The following is a 25,094-nucleotide window of genomic DNA, read 5'->3' on the forward strand; positions in this document are numbered from 1 at the left end:
TAAATGAGTATGTTGCTTAAGTTAATCTAACCCATTTCTTTTTAAGTTTTGAATGTGACTATCAGAAAACTTGAATTTATAGATGTGGCTCATGTCATGTTTCCTTTGGGCAGTGCTGTTGAGACCAAGGAAGACAGGGATGGGAAATGCGTGCTTGAGATCTGCAACCCTCCTGTCAGCATGAGGAAGGGAGAGCAGACCAGGATGGTGGGAGCATCTGCGGTAGCAGCGTTGCAGGCTTCATGGAGTCCAGATGGGATGGCGTATGTGTAACTGGGATCAGGAGAGGCTATGGCATTTTGTTTGTGGGAGACTTTCATATGTACTGTTTATTTATCTTCTAGGTAGAGAGGTATTTTAGGAAACTGCTGGATGGAAAGGAAAATAGAGAAATGTCTTAGAGAGTTGGAGAGGGTGGAATCTAACTCCTAGAGGAGGAGGAAGAAGAGAGTAGTGGAGTGAGTGAGGGTTTCAAGCGTATAAAAGTGAGTCGAAGTCCTTTGTACCAATCTTGGAAGATGCAAAACTTTGAGAGAGAGCACTACGAAGTCTAGAGAGGAGACATTAGTGGACCAGATAACTTTGCAAATTATGCAGAGCTAGGCTCCTAGAAATGAGAGCTAGGAGTATCTTTCCTTGCTCCAGAAAATTTTGACTCTTAAGAATGGGAACAGAATTCCTCGGTTTTGCTAAGTAAAATGGTTCTTCCATGGATAGCCTAGAGAGACAGTGTAGTTCTCAACATTCAGCGGTGTTTCTTTCTGGAAGTGTAGCAGTGTTGATAAGAACTTATCATAACATAATTAACATAATGAAGACTTGTCAGTTTTCTTCTCTGCCTTTGCAGCCAAATGCCTAGGGGGAGGCGGTCAGGAGCAGGGGCTGTCGGGAAAGTTCAAAGCTGGCTTAATTTTGGATTGTCATTCTCAAAAGATGAATGCAGGGATGATACCTTGTGAACTGTTTAGCTTTAAGACTTGTGACTAGTTTTAACCTCCCTGTTCCCTTTCCAGGTCAACCTTTATCCTTCCATTGTGGAACGCTCTTAGGTATAGAGACCAGGTAACTGATTCATGTGGCCATGCTAATTGTCACACAAACCTACTTCCTGCTTTCAAAAAGAAGTCTTCTAGGACTCCTCTCCACAAACAGCTCAAAAGAGGGGTTTCCATTTCTTTTTTGATGAGAGTCCATAGAGATGTGTGGGATCAGGCCATCAGTGAGCCAGGCCCATCTAGTCAGAGCAACGTGGGGACTCCCTCCCAAGCAGCTCCTTCTGATCCAAATGCCCTTTGGGATAGCCCAGAATAGGAAAAAGTTGGATGGAAGGGACAAAGGCATGAACTCTGTGTTCCGTATTTCTTTTAGGTGTGAGCATTTTCATGCTCTGACTGTGCTCTCTGGCTGCCCCTTCTCTGGCCCTTCCTTACATGGAATTAGAAAACACAGAACTCTGGGAAGATACCCGGCTCACTCTGCTTTGTGGTCAGACCAGTTGGCAGTGACTTTGGTTTGATCAGAATTTAGCTTCTACAGCATTAGTCTTTGTACGTAGTATATTTTTAGGCTGCAAGAGCATTTCCCTTTGTAGTCAAACAAAGCCGAGAAATGAGGATTCTTTCGAAAGGTCTATTGATTGGCATACATTGATTTTTATTTTTCAACCCTTTCGTATATATTAAAGTGATTCATCAAACCAAACACAGGTGCAAGTTGAGGGGGGCGGGCAGGAGGAACATTGAGCTTCTGTGTCTTGGGAACCTGCCTGTAATAAATCTCCACAGTGAAAAGGAACTGGAACCAAACACTGAGCTGGCCTCTGGAAGGCTTGACATGTGGCTAGTACTTAACACTGCCTCTGGCATGGAAAGGCTGTCTATCTGACCCATTGTCTATACACGTGGAAGAGACCTGAGGAAGCTTTGCTGGTCTGGTTATCCCTTGACCTCTAAGGAAATGTGCTAGGTGGTTTTATCCTGTTCTAAAAATTCTCCTGAAAAGGGGATCTCATGGGCTTCCCTGATTAATCTATATTCCGCCTGTCAGACCGCTACTTGGAACTCCTTGCCTGAATTCTGTATTTGCTATGTTCTGGCTGTTTCTTCCTGCTTTGGCTTCAGTGATGTAAGTTTCTTGGTTTTAACTCTTGCTTAAGGAGAGTGAGTTTTAAATGATTTGTTTTTTAAAAAGCCGAGTGTGAGGTTTTGCCCTAATGTGGGATGACATCTCATTTTCCCTAACCATCTGCATATTCTCTCTCCTTTATAGTTGTACTGAAGTTAAGCCGATTTAAGAAGTCTTGAACTAAGATGTACTTCTCTGATACCTACTTGTGTATATCTTTCTCTCTGTCTCTCTTCTCCCTAGAGCCTTGCTTAAGTATTAAACAAAGAGATAGACAAGTGAGCCGGCTACATCAGTATCTTGACATTGCTGGGATAGAGCTGCCTAAGACTTGATAGAGAAACTTTAACTCCAAAGATGTTCTCCCCAAAGCCTTAATCATTTTTCAAGAATAAAATGAGCAACTTATTTAAAAAAATATTCCCGAGAAGGATAAATGGTTTTCTCCTTCAAATCTGAAACTATGTTGAAACTGCACCCAATTAAAAAAATTAAAAACCACTTTCTTCTGAATGTATGGTCTTAACTAACAGCAGGGGCTATTTAAACTCAGAAGCCCTCTTGGAATGCCCTGACTTCATGGCTTTGTGAAGTGCTATGTTTGGCAGGAAGTAGCTAGTGTCCCACACTAAGGGTTGGGGAAGAGAGAATGGAAAAGAACAGGATTTAGAGATTGCTGAAATTCCTGAATTTAGTGGCTTCCTTAGAGGAGAGGATAGAACCAAAATACATGGAGTAACTGGCAGACAGTTCCAATGTGACTGAATAGTTTCCCCCGGAACCTTCTATCTTTTCTCTTTCAGTATTTTGTTTTCCAAATACCCACAGACTTAAGTCCCCAGTAATCCCCTCCCCTCCCTTAGCTGCTCTGCCATTCCCAGTGCATTACCCTCGTGTGTGATCAGTTCCATATCCAGGATTATTTGTTTCTATCAAAACTTAACCACCTTCTATTTCATTCCCTGATGGTGCTATTCTCTGCCATGGAGTGGATGAATGTAGTGGGACAAAGGTATTTTTTCACTGGTAATGTCTTACTGTATCTTCTCATCCAAAACATATTTCATTTAGCAGTTGTCTTCAGGGGTATAATCCAGAGAAGTTAATGATGACAAGATGATGGGGCTGTATTCCGGAGCAAGTGTTTTGCCTTCATGAGAACCTTCTCCAGAACTCTTCATCAACCGAACAGACAACGTTCTCTCCAACCAAAACTTCACATTAACCCTAATTATGAAGCAGCCTTTGCAATTGACCTGCCACAGTATAGGTGACCTAGGGCTCTTCTTGACCTGTGGAGGACCCAGATTTGGGAAGGAAGAAAGAGCTGATGACAGCAGGAAGAGTCTAGAACTACACTGTCCAGTGTAGAGGACACTGGCCACATTTCCATCGTTGCTTTAAATTTTATGGAACAGTGCCTGGCTAGCAAGTGAGGAGGACATTACTAAAAATAAGGTGATTCCTCCCAAGAAGCTACCTCTTCCTGGGCATGCCAAGATCTCTCTCACTTGCTGGTAGACCTAAGGATTATGATCTCTAATGGGAGAAAAGGCACATACATCACTATGATGGATGCCTATTCAAGAGTATTAGCTCTTATGAAGAAAGACTGTAACTTATGTAGATTTAGTAATAATAATGAATATCTTTCATTGTGTGTGTATTTATATTTTAATGATTTAACATATATTTCTAATGCAGTGGCTCTTCAAAGTAGGTATATTAATTTGTACTGTACAGATAAGGAAACAGAGCTTTACAGAACATAAAGGGACTTGTTTATTTGCAAATGAGGGAAAGGCTGCCCAGCGAGTCCTTGAAAGCAGCTGCCAACCCAGGCCTCTCCCTCGAATATCTGGTTGTAGGGAAGGCCGTCCAATACAATCTTCCTGGATGAGCTAATGTAAGTCTCTTCAGTGAATGGCTCTTCATAACATCATTTCTCAAATTGTGGTCTGCACATACTGTGTTGTATGAAATAGGATTCCAAGATCAAATAAGGTTGGCAAATATTCAGTTAAAGTGAACGTATTTATTGCAGAAGTTCTCAGAGCCTTTAATATAGTCATATGCATTTTGGATCTACAAGGAGGGACGTGATAGGCAGGGTTTCCAAAAGTTACATGGCCTCAAAACCATTTTGCAGCAGAGTATTTTAAAGGGTAAGTGTTCTGTGGGACACTCTGAGAAGTGAAGTTCTATACCAAGATACTTCGAAGATATCCCTAACCAGAGAATGTGCTTCTCTGTTACTTGTAATCTCATAATTGTTCGGCCCATATTAACTGCTCGATGAATACTTTAGAATGAATCTCTGTTGAATGTAAGACTGTGGAGTTTAGGCCTCTTCTGGTCTGGATCCAGGAATCAGGGTGGGTTTCTCAGTGGGTGGGGGAGGGTACTAGGCGCTCTGTGTGGTGATGGAGGTAATGCTTGTGCGTTCTCTTAGCTTATCTATAGATGGCAGTACTTTTTTTAACCTTGATAATCATTTTCATAAATGCTTAAAATTATTAATTTTTCTTGAAGTTATTCATAGAATAATTTTTGGAACAGTTTGTGGGCAGGTACAATGGTGAGTTTGATGTCGAGAGCAGGAGCTGAGTCAACTCAGAGTGAGTAGGTCAGAATGCTTGCTAAGGGGCCCGTGAAAGTAAGTGACTGCTCAGACATTCTTTGTCAAAAATGCGTCCTGTGCCACTGTGACCTGTCACAGAGGCCTCTGCTGTGTAGTCTATCTTTAAACTGGTTTTCTGGGTGGGGCGGCCCCTTGGCCAGTCCGTGGGCATCTCTGGCCGACTGGCTCTGTGTGCCTGAGCGTGCATTATGAGGCAGTTTTCTCTTTCCCTATTGGCTTGTTGAAACAAAAAGGCAGTAAAACAACACAACCCGTACGAAACAGAGTGTGGCAAGCCTCTGACTTTTCACCCTAGTCTCCAGGCTCTTTGTTTAGCTGGGCAGATAGCAGGTGGGACCCAAGCTTTCATGCTGTAAGCATCCCTCCCAAACCTCATCACACAGCTCATTTCTGTTCATCCTAGGTGCTGTTCCCTTTCACAAGATCCCATCTTAGCTAAATGAGCCTGCTGCGCTGTGCATGCCATTCTTTCTCTGCCTGAGCACAGTTAGGGTCAGGTTCTCTGTGGACCATAGTGTTTCCTCTTCCTACTTTGGAACGAATCAATAGGAGTGAAAGACGCTGCAGTGTATCATTCAGGGGATACGAGCTCAACAAATCAACAGTCCCCTGGCAGGGAGCTTTGTTTGATTCATCTTTATCAGTAGTCAAAATGCAATTAGTTAGGTGGCCAAACAGAAATTAGTGTATACGTCACAAAAACATGTACAAGCATTATTCGAATTAGCCCCAAACTCGAAATACCTCGCCTCTCCCTCCGCATTCCAATGGGTGGGCTGTGGTGTAGTCACACAGTGGAATGTGACCCAGCAGAGGCTACACAGAACAACATGTACCCTCTTGTAGCCACGATGCAAAAGAAACCAGGCCTAGATTGAGTTTATATACATTTCAAGGCCAGGCAAAACTAAGCTGGGGTATTAAAGTCAGTTTGGCAAGGATGACCAAGATCGGACACAAGGAATTCTTTGGGGATGTTGGTGTGTTTACTCAGTACAAATTCATTGACCTGTATACTTGTTGTTTACTCTTCTGTGTGTATGTTACCCTCCAATGAAAAGTGTACTTAAATAATGTAAAGAATATAATTAGGAGTCTTGGTAGTCCGCTTCTATCCTTCAGAGTGTTTATAGCTGAAGTGCACGAAGACAAAGGTAGGAGAGTGTGGTGAGGCCAGTTTCTTCTTGAAAACTCTCCCCCTGGGAAGAATGAGTGAGAGGATGGGGTGAGGTAGGTGTGTCATTCTGGGGAAATCTCTCCTTAGGAGTGGGAGAACATATGCCCCAATGGTGTAGATTCTGGTTCTGTTTGTTTCCAAATGCCTTATTTAACCCAAAGGAATGGCACAGATGTAGTATTTCAGACTAACAGAATACGTATTTTAGGATCTTGGCTTTAAAGTGGAACTTCTTACATCATCCAGATAGGTTCCCAGCACCCAGAGACACTCAGTTGGAATGGCTGTTCCCATTTGATGCTTCTCACTGGGAACTGATGGACCCCTCACCTGATCAGAGATTCACAACTATGTTGTTAATGGTTTGTGGCTGCACATCCATCAGCAGCTAAATTATATATTGATTTCTCAGGAAATTGGAAAACCTAAGTAATATTTGATTAACGAGGATTATGTTGGGCAGTTGGCTTCCACTCTGTATATATTGATGAATACTCTTAATAGCTGGTCCTTTTTAGGGGATGGATACATTTATTAGGCAATGGAAAATTTCTACAAATAAAATGAGTTTTTTTTTTCTTCTAGAAACACTTATGAGAGAATAAAAACACCCTTGGAGATTCTTTCATTACAGTGCCGTCAAGGAGACAGGAATAGCTTAAAATAACCAGAACTCATGTTTAAAATCACAAATTCAGCATTCAGCATTGTCAAACCCCTCAAATACACAAGCTTGACTGTCTAAGGGGACTCAACATTAACTCTGTCAAAAGTGGATACGTAGGATATGCCTAATTTGCAAGAAATCTTTGAGTTCAGAGAACTTGCTTAGTTGAAATTTTGTTATGTATAACGTTGTTCAAGTCTGGTTCATATATTGAAACTCTGCAATTTGCCAGCTGTGGATTGCGGGGAAAAAGAAAGCCTGACAGTTTTAAATGAGAAGACCAAGGCTGGGTCACCATCGAAGGCCAAATTAGGGCTATTTAAACTTTGGGTCATTAAGCAAAGAGAATTTTGATATTTATTTATTATGAAGGGATGACACTTAGTTGTGTTTTAATAATTCTTACTAGCATAGTTCTGGGCAAAATTATAATGTAAATTTTGTTTCTAGATCTTTTTGCCCTATGATGTCTTTCTCTCTCTCTCTCTCTCTCTCTCTCTCTCTCTCTCTTTTTCACTTTCTTTAGGCCCCACCCTCAAGACAAAATTGCTTTTGGCCTGCCCTGACTCGAACATGTATATTTTCTGTTCATTTGTTCTTCAGTTCATTCATTCACTGATTTGTCCATTTACCCAATATATAGGTTTATTTAGCATATACTATACTAATGTATTAGAATCAGTCTTAGGAAATATATACTCTTTATTTTGGATCTTCTAGAAATGATATCTACCCTTCTGGGATTTTATCTGTTAGTGATTATGAAAGGAATTCCAAATTGGCAGATTGAAAAAAATACAAATATCAAACAGTGGTATAACTCTCAGTCAACATTCAGTGGGCTTTGGACTTGATTGTGGAAAGAGATCTTTCTTTTCCTCCTTTTTTCAGTGTCTCATGTGTTTCACATCAGAAATGTGAAGAAATGTGCCATCAGTGAGGCCATCATTTATGTACTTGACAAAACGGACAGCTTAGTCACCTACTTAGAGTCAAATCCTTTATCCAGAGAGGTGCATGGTAGTCTGTACTTTGTAGCTGGGTATAGGACTTTGAATTTTCCTTCATCTCTCACCTGTGAGTAAAACTGCTCAAAGGGTAATTAACAAAGTGAGTCACTTAACAGGGGCAGTAAAGCAAGTTTAGTAATCCACAGCTATGGAGTGGTCCATTCTGAATGGACTTTGTGCTCTCCTATTACCTCAGGTTTCAGAGGCCAAGTTGAAGGTCTAGCTTCTGTTCTGGTGATCATGTTGTTGGTCACTCTAGGCATTTCAGTAGGTAAGTCTCCAGGGAGTGGGTGATTCCCAGATGCTGCTTCTGGTCAGTGTATTTCAAAAGAAGAATAAGATGATCCCAGGGGAGCCACCCTAGATGTCTGGGCCCCATCCAATGTACCTGTAAATGGAAGAACTCTTCCTTTTGGTTAGATCTAGAAAATGAAAGAGTGTTATCTTCCCTTGTCCTCCTTTTTTTGAAAGTTGCTCTTTTTTCTCCTTCGAATTATTTGGTATCTTACCTGTGACAATATCACTGAAATAGGACCTTGGGACGTTATGTAATTCATTCCTTTCTCATGTCCTTAAGTTATGATCCAATTATGTCCATATAGGAAGTACTGCTATTGATTGCAAGTGGTTTATTGAATATCTCAACTCAGTGGAATTCAAATAGAAAGTGATTTGTTCTTCTCTTATCACTAATTCAAGCATACTCTTTTGGACTGACTTTTCTTCTGTATCCTTAACAACATCTTGGGCAGATTCTATGTCTTCAGTCATTTTCAGATAGTGGAAAGTCCAATCTTAGTCTTTGTTAAAACTTCAGTCTCACATCCAGTTTAGTGCTCACCTCCTCCGTGACACAGAGGCAGCCAGGCCTTAGCGTAAGGGATTTGTATTGATTGCGAAGGCATGGTCTTTGCATCCGTCCCTCCCTCCCTCCCGTCCTTCCTTCTTTTCTGTTTTTGGCTCCTCCTGGGATGGACCAGATGAGAGATCTCAGAAGAGAACCCAAGTCATTTGCTTTTACTGCTGCTGTTGGAGTTCTTCTCAGGTTGTCTTTGGCTGCTGTGTGGTTGGTAGCCAAGTGCTGGTTCTTTCCAGTGTGCATGAGTGGGTCCTTTGGGAAGCATAGCAAGCAACAGAGTTTCCTGCCTGGGCACAGAAAGAGAAGGGGAAGCCAGAGCATTCACCATAAGCCAGTGTTGTTTAACTCCAAATATTCTTCATTTTCTGTTCTTGTGGACCATTGGTTCTCCATACTGGCTGCCTTGGAATCACTTGGGTAGCCTTTAAAAGAATACCAGTGTCTGGACGCAACCATAGAGATCCTGGCTCAGGCCTGAGTATTTTGGAAAAGTTATTTAGCTTGTTTTAATATCCAGCTCTTTTTGAGAACCACTGATGTGGTGGAATGGAGGGGCTCTGGCTAGTGGGTGCCAGAGAATATGGCTGGCATATCCTTGGTGGCTGGGTCTCTTTAGAATGTGGGATATATAAAGTCATTATTGTTTTTTGCTTTGTGACCATAGCTGAAACTCAAATCAGTAAGAAAATTTCATTCCACCTTGAATTTTGCTGTCATTTTTGTGAATCTACCTGCCTGTCTTGGCATCTTGGCATACCCTTCTGTGAGGAGAAGGCTCACAGAAAGAGCTGCAGGTTGCCTTTTACTGATACAGGCTGAGAATCTCTGACAGTTAAATACATTCTGTGAAATTGTACCTCAGTCCAGCAATTTCTGGAGCGCTCTGGAGGGATCATGAGCTCATAACACACTGTTAGTTTCCAACGAAGTTTTAACAAAGGTTTTCCTCAAGAAACCACAGACACATTCAAGTGACATCTTATTTCCTCTCATGCCCATCTTTCCTTTCTCTAACACATTTCACTAACAACTTCAGTATGAAAATAGTATTTCTGCGACTGAGATTTTCATCAGTTCCTGCTACGTAGGCTATCCATGAAGTCATCATCCTTTGGTCTTTTGACACAACATAATTGTTTTGATAGCAACAAATTTTAGTATCAGAAACTAAGATGATGACTTGAGGTGAGGGATAAATAACAGGAGCCACTGAAACTGGGGGGACCGAGTATACTGCTCCAAATGCAATGAAAGCCGCCCTGAAAAAAAAAAAAAAACAGGATTCAATACTGAAATGGAATCATCCCTAAATAGAAATTTAAATTTTTTTTCCCTGTGAATCATCAGTGACTTTAAATGCAGTTCTTGTTAGCAATAAATTGACACAATAAGTTTTGGGTATGGATGCTGCCAAAAAAGAAAATGAGTTGCTAGACAAAATTAAATGTATGTGGTTCAAGATGGGAACATGTTGACCATTTAAAGTTATTCCCTTCTAAGTATGAAAAACAGAGGCCTTGCTGGTAACTCATGACCCTGGGAATGTGAAGTTACACCCTGATGATAGGTATGGACAGAAGTCTACAAGTTCTTGTGGCGTCATTTGGTTAGAATGTGAAATTCTCTTCCTCTCCATCTGTTCTTTCCAGAGGTAATTCTGGGGGCGCCTGGGTGGCTTACTTGGCTTGAGCATCCAACTCCTGATTTTGGCTCGGGTCATGATCTCAGGGTCGTGAGATGGAGCCCCATATTGTGAGATGGAGCCCTGTGTCAGGTTCCGTGCTTAGTAGGGAGTCTGCTTCTTTCCTTCCTTCTTCCCTCTCCATCTGCCCCTTCCCCTGCTCACGCATCCGCACCCTCTCTCTATCTCAAATAAATAAATCAATCTAAAAAAAAAAAGAGGCAAATCTGTGTCTTAAATTCTACCTGGAAAGATTTGGCCTAGGTGTTTTAGTAGAAACAAAATGGGTGAAATTGCATTTTAGGGGAAGAGTATCTGACAGTGTCAAGGGATCAGAATTTTTGTTTTTTTCCCTGGCAATAATGGGTTTTGTGGTTTAGGGAGACTAGCCTCATTGGATTCCATTCTTTGTTGTAAAATGAGATGAGCCAGCCAATCTCTATCTACGCTTCACAGCTCACGTGTTTTATGAATTTCTGACCTGTCCTTGGTCCATCACTGTGTATTATGTGGGAAAATCATGATGTAGTTTATTTTCTGCTCCTTTACCTTCTTTTCAGTTTTGGGCCTTTGGAGAATGCTCATTACCAGATGAGAAGAGTGACCAAGCAGATAAATTTTAACTGTGGATTACCCATGATTTGGTAAAAGAGGCTAATTAATAATCAAAATACATGCATTCCTTTCCATAGTATAGAATTTATCAGTGCTCTTGAATTTAAGAGTGTCTCTGTGACTCGTTTCTGCTGCTACTGCTACGATACAAGAATTAACGAAGGCGCCCGGGTGGCTCAGGCAGTTAAGCGTCTGTCTTCAGCTCAGGTCATGATCCTGGTGTCCCAGGATAGAATCGCATTGGGCTCCCTGCTCAGCGGGGAGTCTCCTTCTGCTTCCGCCCCTCACCCTGTTTGTGCGCGCTCTCTCTCAAATAAATACATAAATAAAATCTTAAAAAAAAGAATTAATGGGTGACTTTTGAGTGACAGTGGAGAGGAAGGAATGTGCCTTTTCCATGGTGTCTCCCCTCTTGTTGCCTGGTGTCAATGCTCAGAGCAATTTGGAAGGGTAAATTGAAAACAGCTGCTCTTTTGTTTGCCTGGTTTCTTGAATGACTATGTGAAACACAGTACTGTGGTCTCCAGGAAAAGAACTTTCATAGATGTGTATGTATGTATATTATGTATATGTGTATATACACATATACACATACATGATATACATATATATAATATGCATATATAATATACATATATACTATATATAATATATACACATACATAATATACATATATATAATATACATATATATACACATACATATTTTAGACAGCTATTTTGCAATTATCCCGTAAACCCATGATCTTTTGTAATTTGTATGTTTTACTTATAACTGATGTACATATTTAAAAGCATCACGATTTTATACTTCTGTTTCATATATAATAAATGTTAATATCATATATTTTGTATAATTTATTATGATTTAAACCTTTTCCCCCTTACATTAGAGACCCACTCTGTAACTCTCCTTCATTTTTTTATGACTGTAGGAGTAGGTATCACAAGCTGTGTGTGTGTGTTTCCTCTTCGTAAATAAATAGTAACATGTTGTTCCAGGCCTCCAACAGTCAGTGACGATTTTTAATGTTCGGTCAACCATTTGTTAACAAAATTAAATTTATTTTTAAATGTTCTCTTTCTTTTTTTAACCTCCTTTTGGCCCCTTTCACCCAATTCTCATACACCCACCCTTCAGCCTCAATCTGTTCTATTTATGAGGTTTTTTTAAAATTTAAATTTCACTTTTTATTATGTTAGTCACCATATAGTACATCATTAGTTCTTGATGCAGTGTTCCATGATTCATTGTTTGCGTATAACACCCAGTGCTCCATGCAATACGTGCCCTCCTAAATACCCATCACCAGGCTAGCCCATCCCCCCACCCCCCTCCCCTCTGAAGCCCTCAGATTATTTCTCCGAGTCCAGAGTATCTCGTGGTTCATTTCCCCCTCTGTTTTTCCCTTCCTTATGAGTTTTTTTTTTGATTCCATATTTAAGGAAGATTATATGGTATTTGTCTTTCTCTGTCTGACTCATTTCAGTTAGCTTAATGCCCTTGAGGACCGTCCATGTTGTCACAAATGGTAAGAATTTCAATCTTGCTTGTGGCTGGATATTCTCCCACTGTGTGTGTGTGTGTGTGTGTGTGTGTGTACACACACTGTGTTAAACCAGGAATATTGGAACATTTATTTCTCATAGTAACTAGTGTTACCCTCACCAATATAGTTTGAAATGTTATTTCTGTTGTTCTTCTGTTCTCCACAACTCTGGGAGAAGCCTTTGTATTTCAGAGGTGGCACATCACCATTATGATCTGGTTAAGTTGTCTAAGAGGGTTTATCGATGGGAAATTTTATGTGTGAAGGTTTGGGGATGGCGGTCCGTTTTTCAGAGGCATGCATTTAGTTTCCCTGAGACTGATGCAGAATTGGGGCGGAAGTTTCCCTGAAATTGATGCAGGATTGGGGTGGAAGTTTCCCTGAGATTGGTGTAGGCTTGGGGTGGAAGTTTCCCTGAGATTGGTGTAGGATTGGGGTGGAAGTTTCCCTCAGATTGATGTAGGATTGTGGTGGAAGTTTGAGAAGCTGAGCAGATGTAATTCCCGCAGAAGGCTTCCACTCTCCTCCCAGAGAAGGCAGAACCTGGATTGGGATGGCACAGGGGCAGCCATGGATACTAGAAACTGACAGCCTTTGAACGGACCGTGCAAACCTGGGCCTTCTCGATTTTCTGAGCTAGATGAGCCCCAGTGGTGTGTTTGTTTGTTTGTTTATTTATTTATTTATTTTTTGCTTGCTTGTTTTTGGTCCCTTTTTACAAGGTATTAGTGGCTTCTGATTGATTTTGATTTTCTTGTGAGCGTGCCCGCTGAAGCTTGAATTGGATTTTAATTTTAGTTAACAAATAAAGCATTGTGACATTTCCTGCACTCTGGGTATCATTGGTACCAGTTATAAATGGACCAATAATCCCTATGGATGCCATAGAGGTATATGAATAATGCATAGCGTTCAGTTGTGGAAGGCTCTAGTCTACTAGATCAACATATCTCAAAAGTTAAGCAAATGCTGTCTCCTTTGCTCTGTAGAGTAGTTCAGGACATGTTAAATTCCACATGCATATTTTTCTATGGTGTTAAACTGTATGTATATAACTACATATATGCTTTATACTTATGATGATTGTGTGTGTGAGAGAGAGAGAGGGATAAATATATGCACTGATGCTTGGATCACTTTATCTCCAAATCCCCAGCCCTATTTAGTATGTGCTTTGGGTTGCATACTCATTTTAATATCAGCTTAAGAAAAATAGAGTTAGTAAAATAAATCGACCGATACTGTATTGGAGCAAAGATTGCACAGTGCTCACTAAATCAGACAGAAGTAACTTTCAAGGTTACTTGTATTCCTGTTACCATCTTGGTTTGCCTGATTAGGCATCAACTATACCTAGAAAATGTTATGTGCAAAAATATTAGAAAAATGTACACATTAGATGTTAAATAGGGGAATAAATATTCTGAGATTCAAATACTTTTCTCTTTTAAGTAGATAGTATTGATGTGAAAGAAAAGCTCATGTTGGAAGAAGGGAGGGGAGGTATCAGGACTAACTAGGACAAATAGAAATTGCAAAGTAGTGGATTTAGGGATACTGGTATTGGCACGACAATCTTAGATACAGGAAAAATAAGAAGGGAGAGAAGGCAGGTGTAATGGTTTGTATTCTTTTAACCACAGTTGGTGATTAGTGAGTGTAGCTTACCCCACACAGAACAGAGGGTTTAGCTGAATGTGTCTTACTTCTTTGGGGCTAGAAATGTTCCTACTTTATACTGATGGATTTATATCGAGGGGAAAAACTACATTAAAATGCCATCAAAGATAATCAGAAGCGGGGCTGCATGTGGTCCAGCCGGATCCGTGAGAGAAAAAGATCTGGGGAGAAGGGCTGGCTGGGTTCGTGGCCGACAAAGGTCATGAAGAGAAGGGGTCTGGAGTTAGGAATAAGGGGGGAGCTGCAGCCCCGCATGCTTGGGAGAGCTGCCTCTCTTGCTGCCCTGTTGCTACTTCCAGGGCTGCTTGTGTGTGGTGTAGGCAGTAACTCAGGCAGCCGCATATCCGCAGTAGCTCCGTGTTTCAGCAGGGAGAGGACAGAGACTGTGAAGCGGGCAGGAGCTCCCTCCCCGGGCTCTGTGGACCTTGGCCTACGTTTGTAGCAACCTACGCAGCCTGCTGCTGACATCGTTTGACTCAGTTCTACCATGCAGGGAGGGCATGAAAACAGCCAGGGACACCTTGCACTGGTTTCCGTTGTTAGGGTGCCAGCTCGTCGCTAAGGCAAGGATTTAACTGCTTAACTTTTGTGTCCCAGCCACACCTAGTAGAGCAGCAGGCCTGTGATACGTGTTCGATAGCTTCAAGTGAAGGAATGTGTGGCTGAATGAAGCAAGAAGCACCTGGGAGGAAAATGGAATCTATTTTTGCGTGGGCTTCCCAAGGAAAAGCTGTCATTGTCTCCATGTAAACCTGACATTGAGAAAGAGAAATCATCAACGTAATATCACAGAATTAACTGTTTTCTACTAGACCCTGCAGAGGCGTTCTGTGAGTTTTCATCTTTTGCCCTCTTGGAGGAAATTTTTAGATCGATTCCACAGCCTATTTGCGCACTCTTAGGAATAAAAGTCTTCTGGGCTCTTGAGCGCTCAAAACTGGTGCACTTCCATAACTAATATGTCTGATCCGGTGTCATAGGCAGGTTTCCTCTTGGCGGTTCAGCAAGGGGGAATGTGGGGTGGCTAGTTGCACTGAATGTCCCTACCTCTGCTCCCCTCTGGTTACCCTTGGAGTTGGTATTGGGAGTTGGGCGTGGGATGACGGTAAGGGGGCAGGAAATGAATCACCTTACGGGTGATGCCATGATCTGCTCTTGGCACTCTGTGGGCTCAGAAAGTGATCAGAGCTGACTCTCCCTGGGCAACCATTTTTGGGTTCTTCAGAGACTTTCTGTGTTATTGTTGAGAATCTCTCCCAGTTCCTTTGAGATGGAAGAACGTCACTGCTCTGACTGGTCCTTGGGGTTTTCTGAGATGTTTCTTCCTGGGCTGACTGTTTACCTTCAGCTTCTTTCTGCTCCACTTCCTCACTGTCTGGGCTGCCATTTTGAGCAGGATCTAGGATAATTTTGTGTTGTCTCTCACTCTTTCAGTCTCTCTTTGCCTCTCCCCTTTTCTATCTCTCTCTCTGTCTTTCCATGTCCATATGAAATAGGCATCGTTCACCCATCATTGGTGGGAGTTTACTTGCCAACATAGCACTCTTGTCCCTAATTCCCAGGCAGGCAGCTTTAGCTGCAGCCAGTGTTCCGATGTGAGTCAGGCCCACGTCTGCTGTGCATCAAGTTCCAAGGGGTCACAGCCACTGCATGGTCTCCATGAAGACCCTTTCTCTGAGTTTGAGGTAAAAAGATAGCACCCAGTCCATCCCCCATGGAAGATGAGGGGGTGGAATTCCTACAGCTCTTCCAGAGAATCTTCCCTCTGATTGCCTACTTCAGTAGAAACCTTCCATACCTCAACGTGAGTGTGTCCCAGGGGCACAAACTCTCCCTTTGTCCATCCTTCGTGTTGTCTACCAAGCTGATTTTGAGGTGCAAGAGTAGTTGGCTCCTCTCATCTTGGTGCCTCACATGTGCAAGTTATTGTAGGTCAATTATATCAATAAATTCATTCACAGAAAGTTTTTGGGCCTGCAGGTCAAAAGGGCCTTTAGTCCCACACCCTCTTGGTTATTAGCCATTGTTTGCACATGGCTGCACGAAGAGAAGGTGGGGCTGCTGCCCAACAGAACGCAGGTGCTCCGTTTCCAAACACGCTGCCCCTTAAGTTCTCAACATGGAGGGAGTGGCATGTCTGCTCAGGAAGCCTGGAATCCCGGTTTTCCTTAGATGGAGACTGATGAGCCGATTGTTCCAGAAATCCCAGGGTATTTGAGCCTTTTTCACATGGGCGACTGTGGAGACAACTGGTGGTTTGATCTGGAGAAAAAGGGCAATGGGGACCTAAGTCAGTCGTTGTAACGGACTCTCTGCCTCCTAGAGCTGAGAACCAGGACCAAACAAAAAGGCAACAATGACAAAGATCAAAATTTAGTTTAACCAGAAAGCCATTCTGTAGTCTCTTTGGCTTGGAGTGGAAGTGCTCTTTTCATTTATGTAATATTCATTCACTTTCCTTTATTTTCTCTTCATTCTGCCTGTTTTCTGAAAGGATTCTGTCAATGTTTGAATTATTTATTTAAAAAGGTAATTTCTGGCATCTAAACAAATTTGGGGATGAAATCTCTGACTTTTATATTCGTATTTTAAGTACCAAATGATTTTTTTGGACCCATTTCTGTGACCTAGTTCTTTTCAGTCTTTGATATAAAATAATATCTCAGTAGTCCTTAAAGTTCAGGACCCACATTCTGTAGTGTTAATGGAGAATTATGAACTCGAGTAGGAAGCTATTCTATTTTGACATAGCAATTTTAGATGGGGGAAGAGCCTTCCGTATTCTTAACGAAGGAAACAAAACTTCCCATCTGAGATAAGCAAGTGTGTGATTTATGGATTTGGGTCAATTTGACTATGTATTTGTTTATGAGAGAAATGTCTTTTTTTGGGTAGATATTTAATTGGATTAATTAATTTAAAAAGTATTACTCCGTATCTGTTATGTGGATTGTGGTGCGGGCCTTGGGCACAACCATGATGAGGCCGCAGTCCCCATATTATTCTGGTTTATTCATGTGTCCTTGGATTTTTAGCTGGAGACAAGAGCCTTTCATTTCATGTTTAAAATTCTTGGGGGCGTGTATTTGAAAGGAATATGGAAATAAGACGCATATTTTCCCTAAGTGAGAAAGTTCAAACAGGAGCCTAGAAACTCAGATTTCAGAGCCAGTGGCTTGCTGGGTCACCTTGCACACGCTTTCTTTGCTCAAAGTCCCTTTGCCTCTGACAGCCCTGTACTAGGGAGCTCATAATTGTTTGCATACTGTTTTGAAATCCTCAGAAGCTAGCTGTTGTAAGTGTCAAAATGGTATTCAAAAGACAAAGGATCTGAGGCTAGTGTTGGTTTTTCTTTTCCTTATACAAATACCTCTTATGGGGGGGGCAGATAAGTAGACCCTGGAACCTGCCAAAGATTTGTGATACAGATTTCTTACTTTGTGTTTTGGATTCTTTGAGGTGATTTTTGATGATTTCTAATTGTTTACTTTCAGCTGGTGACGGAGTTTTTCTTTCTATCTTGTGATTACTTATTTTATAGTTATGATGTTGAAAGCGTGAAGGAGATGTTGTTAAGAATTTCCCATTGTCCCATTTCTGGTTCCCTGTCCCTGGTAAAATAACCAGAGTAATCACACCATTTTGGAAAGTGGTGTGTGTGTGTGTGTGTGTGTGTGTGTGTGTGTGTGTATGTGATGAACATTTACCAATTATCTTACTGAAATCTGTCTCTTGTGGATTGACTTCAGAATGTGTTTTAGCATTTCCTATGTAATACTCTTGGGTTAATTCTAACTCTGTATCATTGATCTTGTCAGCTACTGTGTTTGCTGTTGTTAAAAATAAGAATCCCAAGTTTGTGACGTGTACCATTTTGAACAAATTAAGTTGTCTCAATTCATTAGAAGTTTGCTTTATGGTATCAGAGTTTCTTGAGTTGAAAGTGTCCTTAGGCCGCAGGCCATAAACTGCTAATAAAATAGGGGCCAGTCAATCTAAGCGAGTCCATTGGAGTGTCATGAGTGTAAAGTAAAATAACTCGTATGAAAGATGGAGAACACCAGGTCTTTGCAGGCTAAAATCTTCTCACTTTTGATAGAGATGTGCACTTAAATATTTTTCAACAATACAAAAGTAACGTCACACAGCAACACTGAACCAGGGCACGCCTAGCTACTAGGAACTCCAGCTCTGCTCATGAAAGGAAGGTGTGCTAGGGACACGTCCTTGTCATTGTCCTGGGCCTGTGTGAGCTGTGGGTGGATGCTGGGTGAGTTTGCAGCCCCAGGCTTCTGGACCCCAGTCAGGTGGTGCCGGGGATTGCCGCAGCACCGGGTCATTTCTGCGGACTCTGGAGTCCCTTTCCTCCCAGGGCTCTTCATTGTCTCCCATATTTCCTCCGTCCTGATGTTTCTTCTCTCACACACACCCACAGTGGCGGTGGAGAGGGAGGGGGAGCCGGATTCTGAGTGGCTCATAGCTTCCACACCTTGCTTCACTCAGCTGGGCTTCCATGGCCTGCGCTCTAAGCAGAGCTAGCACCTTGTAGCTTCCTTTCTCTTTCTTCTCTCTTTTCTTTTCCTTTCTTTTCTTTCTTTTATTTTTTTTGAAAATAGAATTGACCTACAATGTTACGTCAGTTTGTAACTGTACAACATAGTCATTGGACAGTTTTATGCATTATGCTGTATTTACCACAAGTGTGTACCATCTGTCCTGATATATCACTATTACAATATCATTGACTATAATAAAAGTACTGCGCCTTTTATTCTCGTGACTTATTCATTCCATAACTGGAGGCCTGCTTCCACTCCTCCTCACCCATGTTGCCCAACCCCCAACTAACTCTCCTCTCCTCTGGCAACCATTAGTTTGTTCTCTGTATTTATGTCTGATTCTGCTTCTTGTTTGCTTAATTTTTTTTAAACTGTTTATTTGTTTAGATTCCACATATGAGTGAAATCATATGGTACTTGTCTCTCTCAGTGTGAGTTATTTCACTTAGCATAATACCGTCCAGGTCCATCCATGTTGTCTCAAACTCCATGGTCTGCTCCTTTTTAAAGACTGCAGTATTCCAGTGTGTGTGTGTGTGTGTGTGTGTGTTTGTGTGTGTGTGTGTGTGTATCTCACATCTTCCTTATCCATTCATCTATTGATGGACACTTTGGTTGCTTCCATATTTGGCTATTGTAGATAATGCTGCAATTAAACATGGGTGCATATATCTCTTCAAATCAGTGTTTTCATTTCCTTGGGGTAAGAGCCCTATAGTGGAATTATCGGATCGTATGATATTTCTCCTGATGGGAACTCTCTTGTGTCTACACATTAGGTGCCTAGTGGACATCTTCATGTCAGTGCCCCACAGGCATCTTAAGTACAACATGTTCAAACCTGAACGCATCATCTATCTCCTCAAACCTACTCCTCTTTCTTAATGTTCAGTCTTTACAAATGGCACAGCCATTCACTCAGGAGCCCGTATGTAGCCACATGCCCTGGTGTTACGTTTGACTTCTTTCTCTCTCTCACCCTGACGATCAATCAGTTGCCAAGAGTCACTGCTAGCACCTCCCAGCGATCTTCCACAACTACGTACTTTCCTTTTTGTACATTTGCACCTACCTCAAGTCTGCCTCCACCCATTGTTGTTGGGATTTCCTACCTGGTGTCCTTGCTTCCACTCCCCCTCTTCTCTCCTCTTCCTCTCAGCACCCAGCCAGAGTGATCTTCCTCGAATGTAAGTGTGATCATGTCACTTTTCTGCTCCCTTCGTGTTTACTGATGACTGCGGTTGGCTGCAGCCTTAGCGCTCTCGACTCCCCAGTCGCACTTCCTGCTCTGGTTGCACCAAACTTACCTCATGCATTTTTTGGTCATCAAGGCTGGGTGCATTATTGTGTCTGGGCCTCATCTGTTTTGTTCTCCCTGCGTTAGGATCACCTCCTCACAGATGCACATTGGGCCATTTGAGATGTCCCTTCTTCCACGAGCTATTTCATGACCCACCCAGTCTGGGCTAGGCACCTTCTCATGTGCTTTATTCAGAGCACTGTGTCTTTCTCACACTATTGTATTTATTTATTGTTGTGTATTTTTCATGTGTGCTTCCCCCTCTTGCCTGCCATCAGCTCTGTGAAGGCAGGAGGCAGGAATCTTGTTTATCCTATTCAGTGCTCTGATTGTATCCCCAGCGCCTGGGTGGATAGTAGGCACGTAGTAAGTGTTGAGTGAATATTTGTTGATGTCGTTGATTGAAAGGCCCCCTTACATCTGCTGAACTTACAGGAAGTTTGACTGAGTGACTGGGGAAGTGCATGGTGTTCTGTGTTGAACAGGATCAAACCCGTGGTCTTAAAAAATACAAATTTGAGATGTAATAGATAAAGCAGCTGGAAGCTGTGGACTGTTGTTTCTGTTGGGTGAGCAGATGCCTGGGCTCCCAGAGCTGCTGCTGGACAGGAATCGAGACAAATTTTGGTACCGGTTCTTGATGATGCTTCTGTTTTCTCATCATGTTGGACATTTGGTCTCAGAGTGACTCTTTGGTGGATGAGATGTTTTCTCCTGCCTCCTCACTCTTCAACTTATCCTTATACTGTGCTTCTAAAATAGGATATAACTGGGGAAAAAAAAAGAAAAAAAGGATTTTACTGAGACCTGTTTATTTTTGCTATCCAAAAAGAGTTTAACTGAATATACTTACATCTGTGCTTGTTTTCTTTTACCTTTATTTAAATAATGTCCATTTGTACCTTGTCTAATGCCTAGTGATATTGACGAACACTTCTGTGCCTTCCTATCTCTGTCTCCAGGGATCTACTCTCAGCGCTCAGTCATATACTAGACTGCTGAAATCATTCCAAACTTACTTTTTTTGGGAAAAAAAAGGCACTATATTCTATGATTAGTTCTTGCCCTATCTTTTCTGTTCTCTCAGTGCCTTGACAAATACTTATTCTTTGCTTGGCTCTGTTTTTATCTTCAGCTGGTCCTCACTTCACCCTGGATGAGATGTATTTTTCTCCCTACCCCTTTCACTGCAGATAAAATCCCTCAGATTAGCACTCCTTGACTTAGTAGCTCTTCTCCTGCCCCAATCTTCCTTGTTTTGTATCAGGAATGTTCTTGAAAGCCGTGTGTATGTATCACGGCTGTGATGGTTGTGCTGTGACTCAGGGAAATATGCCAGCAGATACCATTTATCAACACACCGTTTCTTTAATTGCAAAGTGCATAAAAATTCACCTGCTTTATGATGACTACACTAAAGAGATAAGACAAGATGTTCCGAGACTGATACATGGGCTTCTGCATGGGTCCAACCTTCCCAGCTGCTGATGGCTCCACCTGCACAGAGCGAGGATGCTGCCAGGTACAAGAAACTTACCTGACACCCTTTCAGGAGTTGCTATATTCTTTGGGCCTTTCTTGGCTGTCCTGGAGACTCACGCTATATGTCTACCTCCTTTTTTTTTTTCTTTTAGATTTTATTTATTTATTTGTCAGAGAGAGAGAGTGAGTGAGCACGAACAAGGAGAGAGGCAGACAGAGGGAGAAGCAGACTCTGTTGGGCAGGGAGTCCAATGTGGGACTTGATCCCAAGACTTCTGGGATCATGACCCGAGCCAAAGGCAGATGCTTAACCGACTGAGACACCCAGGCATCCCTGTATGCCTGCCTCCTAACTAGGTGCAGTAACCAGTGCCAAGCAACCTCAGACTAGTCATGGATGTTCACTGTGAAGGTCAGTTCTCTAGGTTACATGTTCCCTAGCAAGACCAGGGCTTCAGGCCTGCCTGTGATCTCTTTCTGCAAGTCAGTTTGATTGTTCTCTTTTGTTATACCTATAGAGCCATTAAAAAGGCAGAATATTTCAATCTAGAAGCCAGAGGAGATATTACAGGCCTGCAGAAGTTAGCCCTTGGAGAAGCTCCAGGCAGTAGTCTCTGGAACTTTCATTCTCTGGAGGCCCTTTCTGCAGAACATCTTTATTTTTTTCAACTAGGCCTATAGCATCCAAGGCTGTTGATAGAGGTAATCACTAGAGGCTTCTAGAAATAAAAAGGAGAACATGCTGGCCAAGGACAACCTTGAGACAGACTGGAGTGGCTGCGTTTGTATTTTGCATGCCCTAAGGCAGTGTGATTAAAAGAAGAGCTAAAATGTATAAACTACCTAGTTTTGTTCTTGCCACACAGGTTCTCTAAACACAATCATGTTCATTCTTCTTCTGACCCTCCACCCATCAGTAGCACTGATAAACCTCAAATGACAGAGGTGTGTGACAGATACCATTGCTGATCCTGAGCAAGGCAATCTCACGGTCAGTGTGGTTGAATATACACTTTTACACTCGCGCGGCAACTGTGGTAGGTGATACATGGGTGGCACTTACAGAGCTGTTTCATGAGAATGTTGGGGTGAAAACTCCGTCAGAATTCACATGGAATCATTACAGACTAAGAGTTCTGGAGGCTATGCCCATTTTCTTTCCTAGGGGATGGAATTGATATTCTGTTGCTCCAAGACCTGTGGCATACGTTGAGCCTTGGGGATTTTTTTTTTTTTTCTCTTCTGCCTAAAATTTTTCCCCTGCTCTTAACAGCATCGTAGTAGGTTCATTACCTTGTTGCTTCCAGAAGTTGTCTGGTGGGACTATGGTCAGGTGCGCTGCCCTTCACTAGCCAGGAGGTGAGATTTGACCCCGTTGGATGTTCCTTCCCTGGAGTAAGAATCTTAAATAGAGGAACGAAGAGACCAAATGTGGTTGGAATCCATGTATCCCACTGGCAGAAGGTCTTGTTGAAGATCATTCCTGACCTCCTCTTCCTCCCCTGCCCCTGGAGCAGCGAGGTTCTGCTTGTTTCTAAGTGTTCCATCCAGTTTCTGATCACCTTCTAATAAGCACATCCGTTTATGCTGGCAGCCAGTTTCTGTTGCCTGCAACCGAAGAAGTCGAGCCGCTCCAAGGACCTGCCTGAGCTACAGGCCCGCCGCCCAGACTGTAACCCCTGGCCTGCCTGTACTCCTGTAAGAACAGGAGGGACAGAGGGAAGTAGGGAAGTACATTCTGGCTCATACTCTGGGCTCCAGAAATGACAGGGGTAAAGCGAAGTTTCTCGTCTCTTACAGAGGCTGATCTTCTTTGCTGGATTATAAACTCTTAATTATTCACTTGACTCCACATCTGCATCGTAGCTTGCAAACAGCAGGTGCTCCATGAATGTTCAATGAATGAACTGCGGTGTTGAAAGGCCCGAGTTCCAATGGTACCTCTAGCACTATTAGCAGTGGGAACTTCACTAATCTTGGCCCCGCTTTCTTAATAAAATGGAATCATAATATCCGCCCCTCTACTTCTTAAAGTTGTCACGAGGGTAAGCTGATGTGCTGTGCGAGGAAGGATTTGGCACGTGCTAAGACAGTGAGAAAGCAGTTGGAAAAATTAGACGTGGGGTCTTGCTGTGGCTCTGCCCAAGGTCCACTCAGTGTGGACCAGCCCCTCGCCCCTTGACCCTCACTTTCCTGATTTGCAGAGAGAGGGGTTTAGACCATGTGATTTCGAAGTTCTCTTTGACTTATAACTTTCTGTTATTCTGTGAATGGAAAGTTGGAATTCTTCGATGAGTGGTGGCTGTAGTCACTCAGAAAGTTAGATCTGCTGCTTCCCTTCCACCCCCTAGTCTAAGCTTCCATCATCTTTGCGAATAGGCTCCTGTCTCGTTTGTTGCATGTCTGCTGCCCTCTGAAATGCTCTAAAGCTAGAGTTATATTGTTTAAAAAAAATCAAATGTGTGGGTCCAATGAAGGTCCCACTAGGTGGTAAGTTCTGTAAGCTTCCATAATTGTTATCTATTTTTACACAGCAGATCCAAAAGTTGGTGGCTTACCTGTGTAGCCATTGGTTTGCTCACGGTCTGTACATAGTCACTTTGGACAGGGTTCACCTCAGATGGCTTTTCTCTATTCCACTCGGAGTCCACTGGGTTCACTCACGGTGTTAATGTAAACTCACTTGGCAGATTGGCTGGGCTGTCTGGTTCTTAGTGGTGTTATTCACATGTCTGTGTTCTTACTTGGGGAAGCTGGAGTGGATGGGGTGCCTGGGTTACTCTTCCCATGTGGTCTCTCACTTCTGCAAGGCTGTCATCCTTGAGGGGGCTGACCCAGCATCTCCACAAGGTGGCGCTGTTCCAGAGGGTGAGTGTGGAAGTTGCCAGGGATTGGCAGCTTGGAAGTCACAGGTCATTTCTGCCTCATTCTGTTGGTCAAAGCGCATCACAAGACCAATTCGGATTCAGGCAGGTGGAGAATGGACTCCAGTTTTTGTAAAGAATTTGTGGCCATATTTAATCTATCACAGAAAGGCATGATAGAAGATACTGGGAGGACCAAAAGGCAAAATTTACATTCATACATACAATAAATCTCATGTTCTGAATGTAAAGACTAGAACATGTTCATATAAAATCCTTTCTCCATTAAATAAAAGTAAACAAATGCTTAAAAATATTAATGTAAAGTAATACCATACTGTTATCTTGCTGGGGTCCCCATATGCCTTGATGGGGCTCAGTATAATTTGTTGAAAATGGATACATCCTCTTGTCCAGGGAAGTATTTGAGGAAGGAGCTTTTTATGCCAGATGACTTAGGGAGGATCTTGTAGGGGAGGATCTGAGTTTTATGAGCCCCAAGACTTTATAATTTCAGGGACATTGTTTGAGAAAAGGAATTCAAACTTGCAAATACAAATTAAAGTATGAAAGTCAAGTTTTACTTAGAACATAAAAAGAAATGACATCAAAGTACTGTTATAAAAGACCTTATAAGTAGCATAAGCACAGAAAAATAGCTTAGATTTTAAAAATGTATTACCTGTTAATAAATATTATCAATATTATTATTTTCAGCATCTTGAGGCTGTGTACCCTTTGATATCTTCTTCACGTGACATTAATTTTGCAATATCATTTCTACAGAGAGAATAGAAAGATCATTTTGTCTTTTTCTAGCATGTTGCTTAAAAGTTTTTCTGCTATTGATGATTAAGAGAAGTTTATTTTTAGCTTCACAGCTCA

The sequence above is a fragment of the Ailuropoda melanoleuca genome, chromosome 3, assembly GCF_002007445.2.
Source record: "Ailuropoda melanoleuca isolate Jingjing chromosome 3, ASM200744v2, whole genome shotgun sequence".
Classification (NCBI taxonomy): domain Eukaryota; kingdom Metazoa; phylum Chordata; class Mammalia; order Carnivora; family Ursidae; genus Ailuropoda; species Ailuropoda melanoleuca.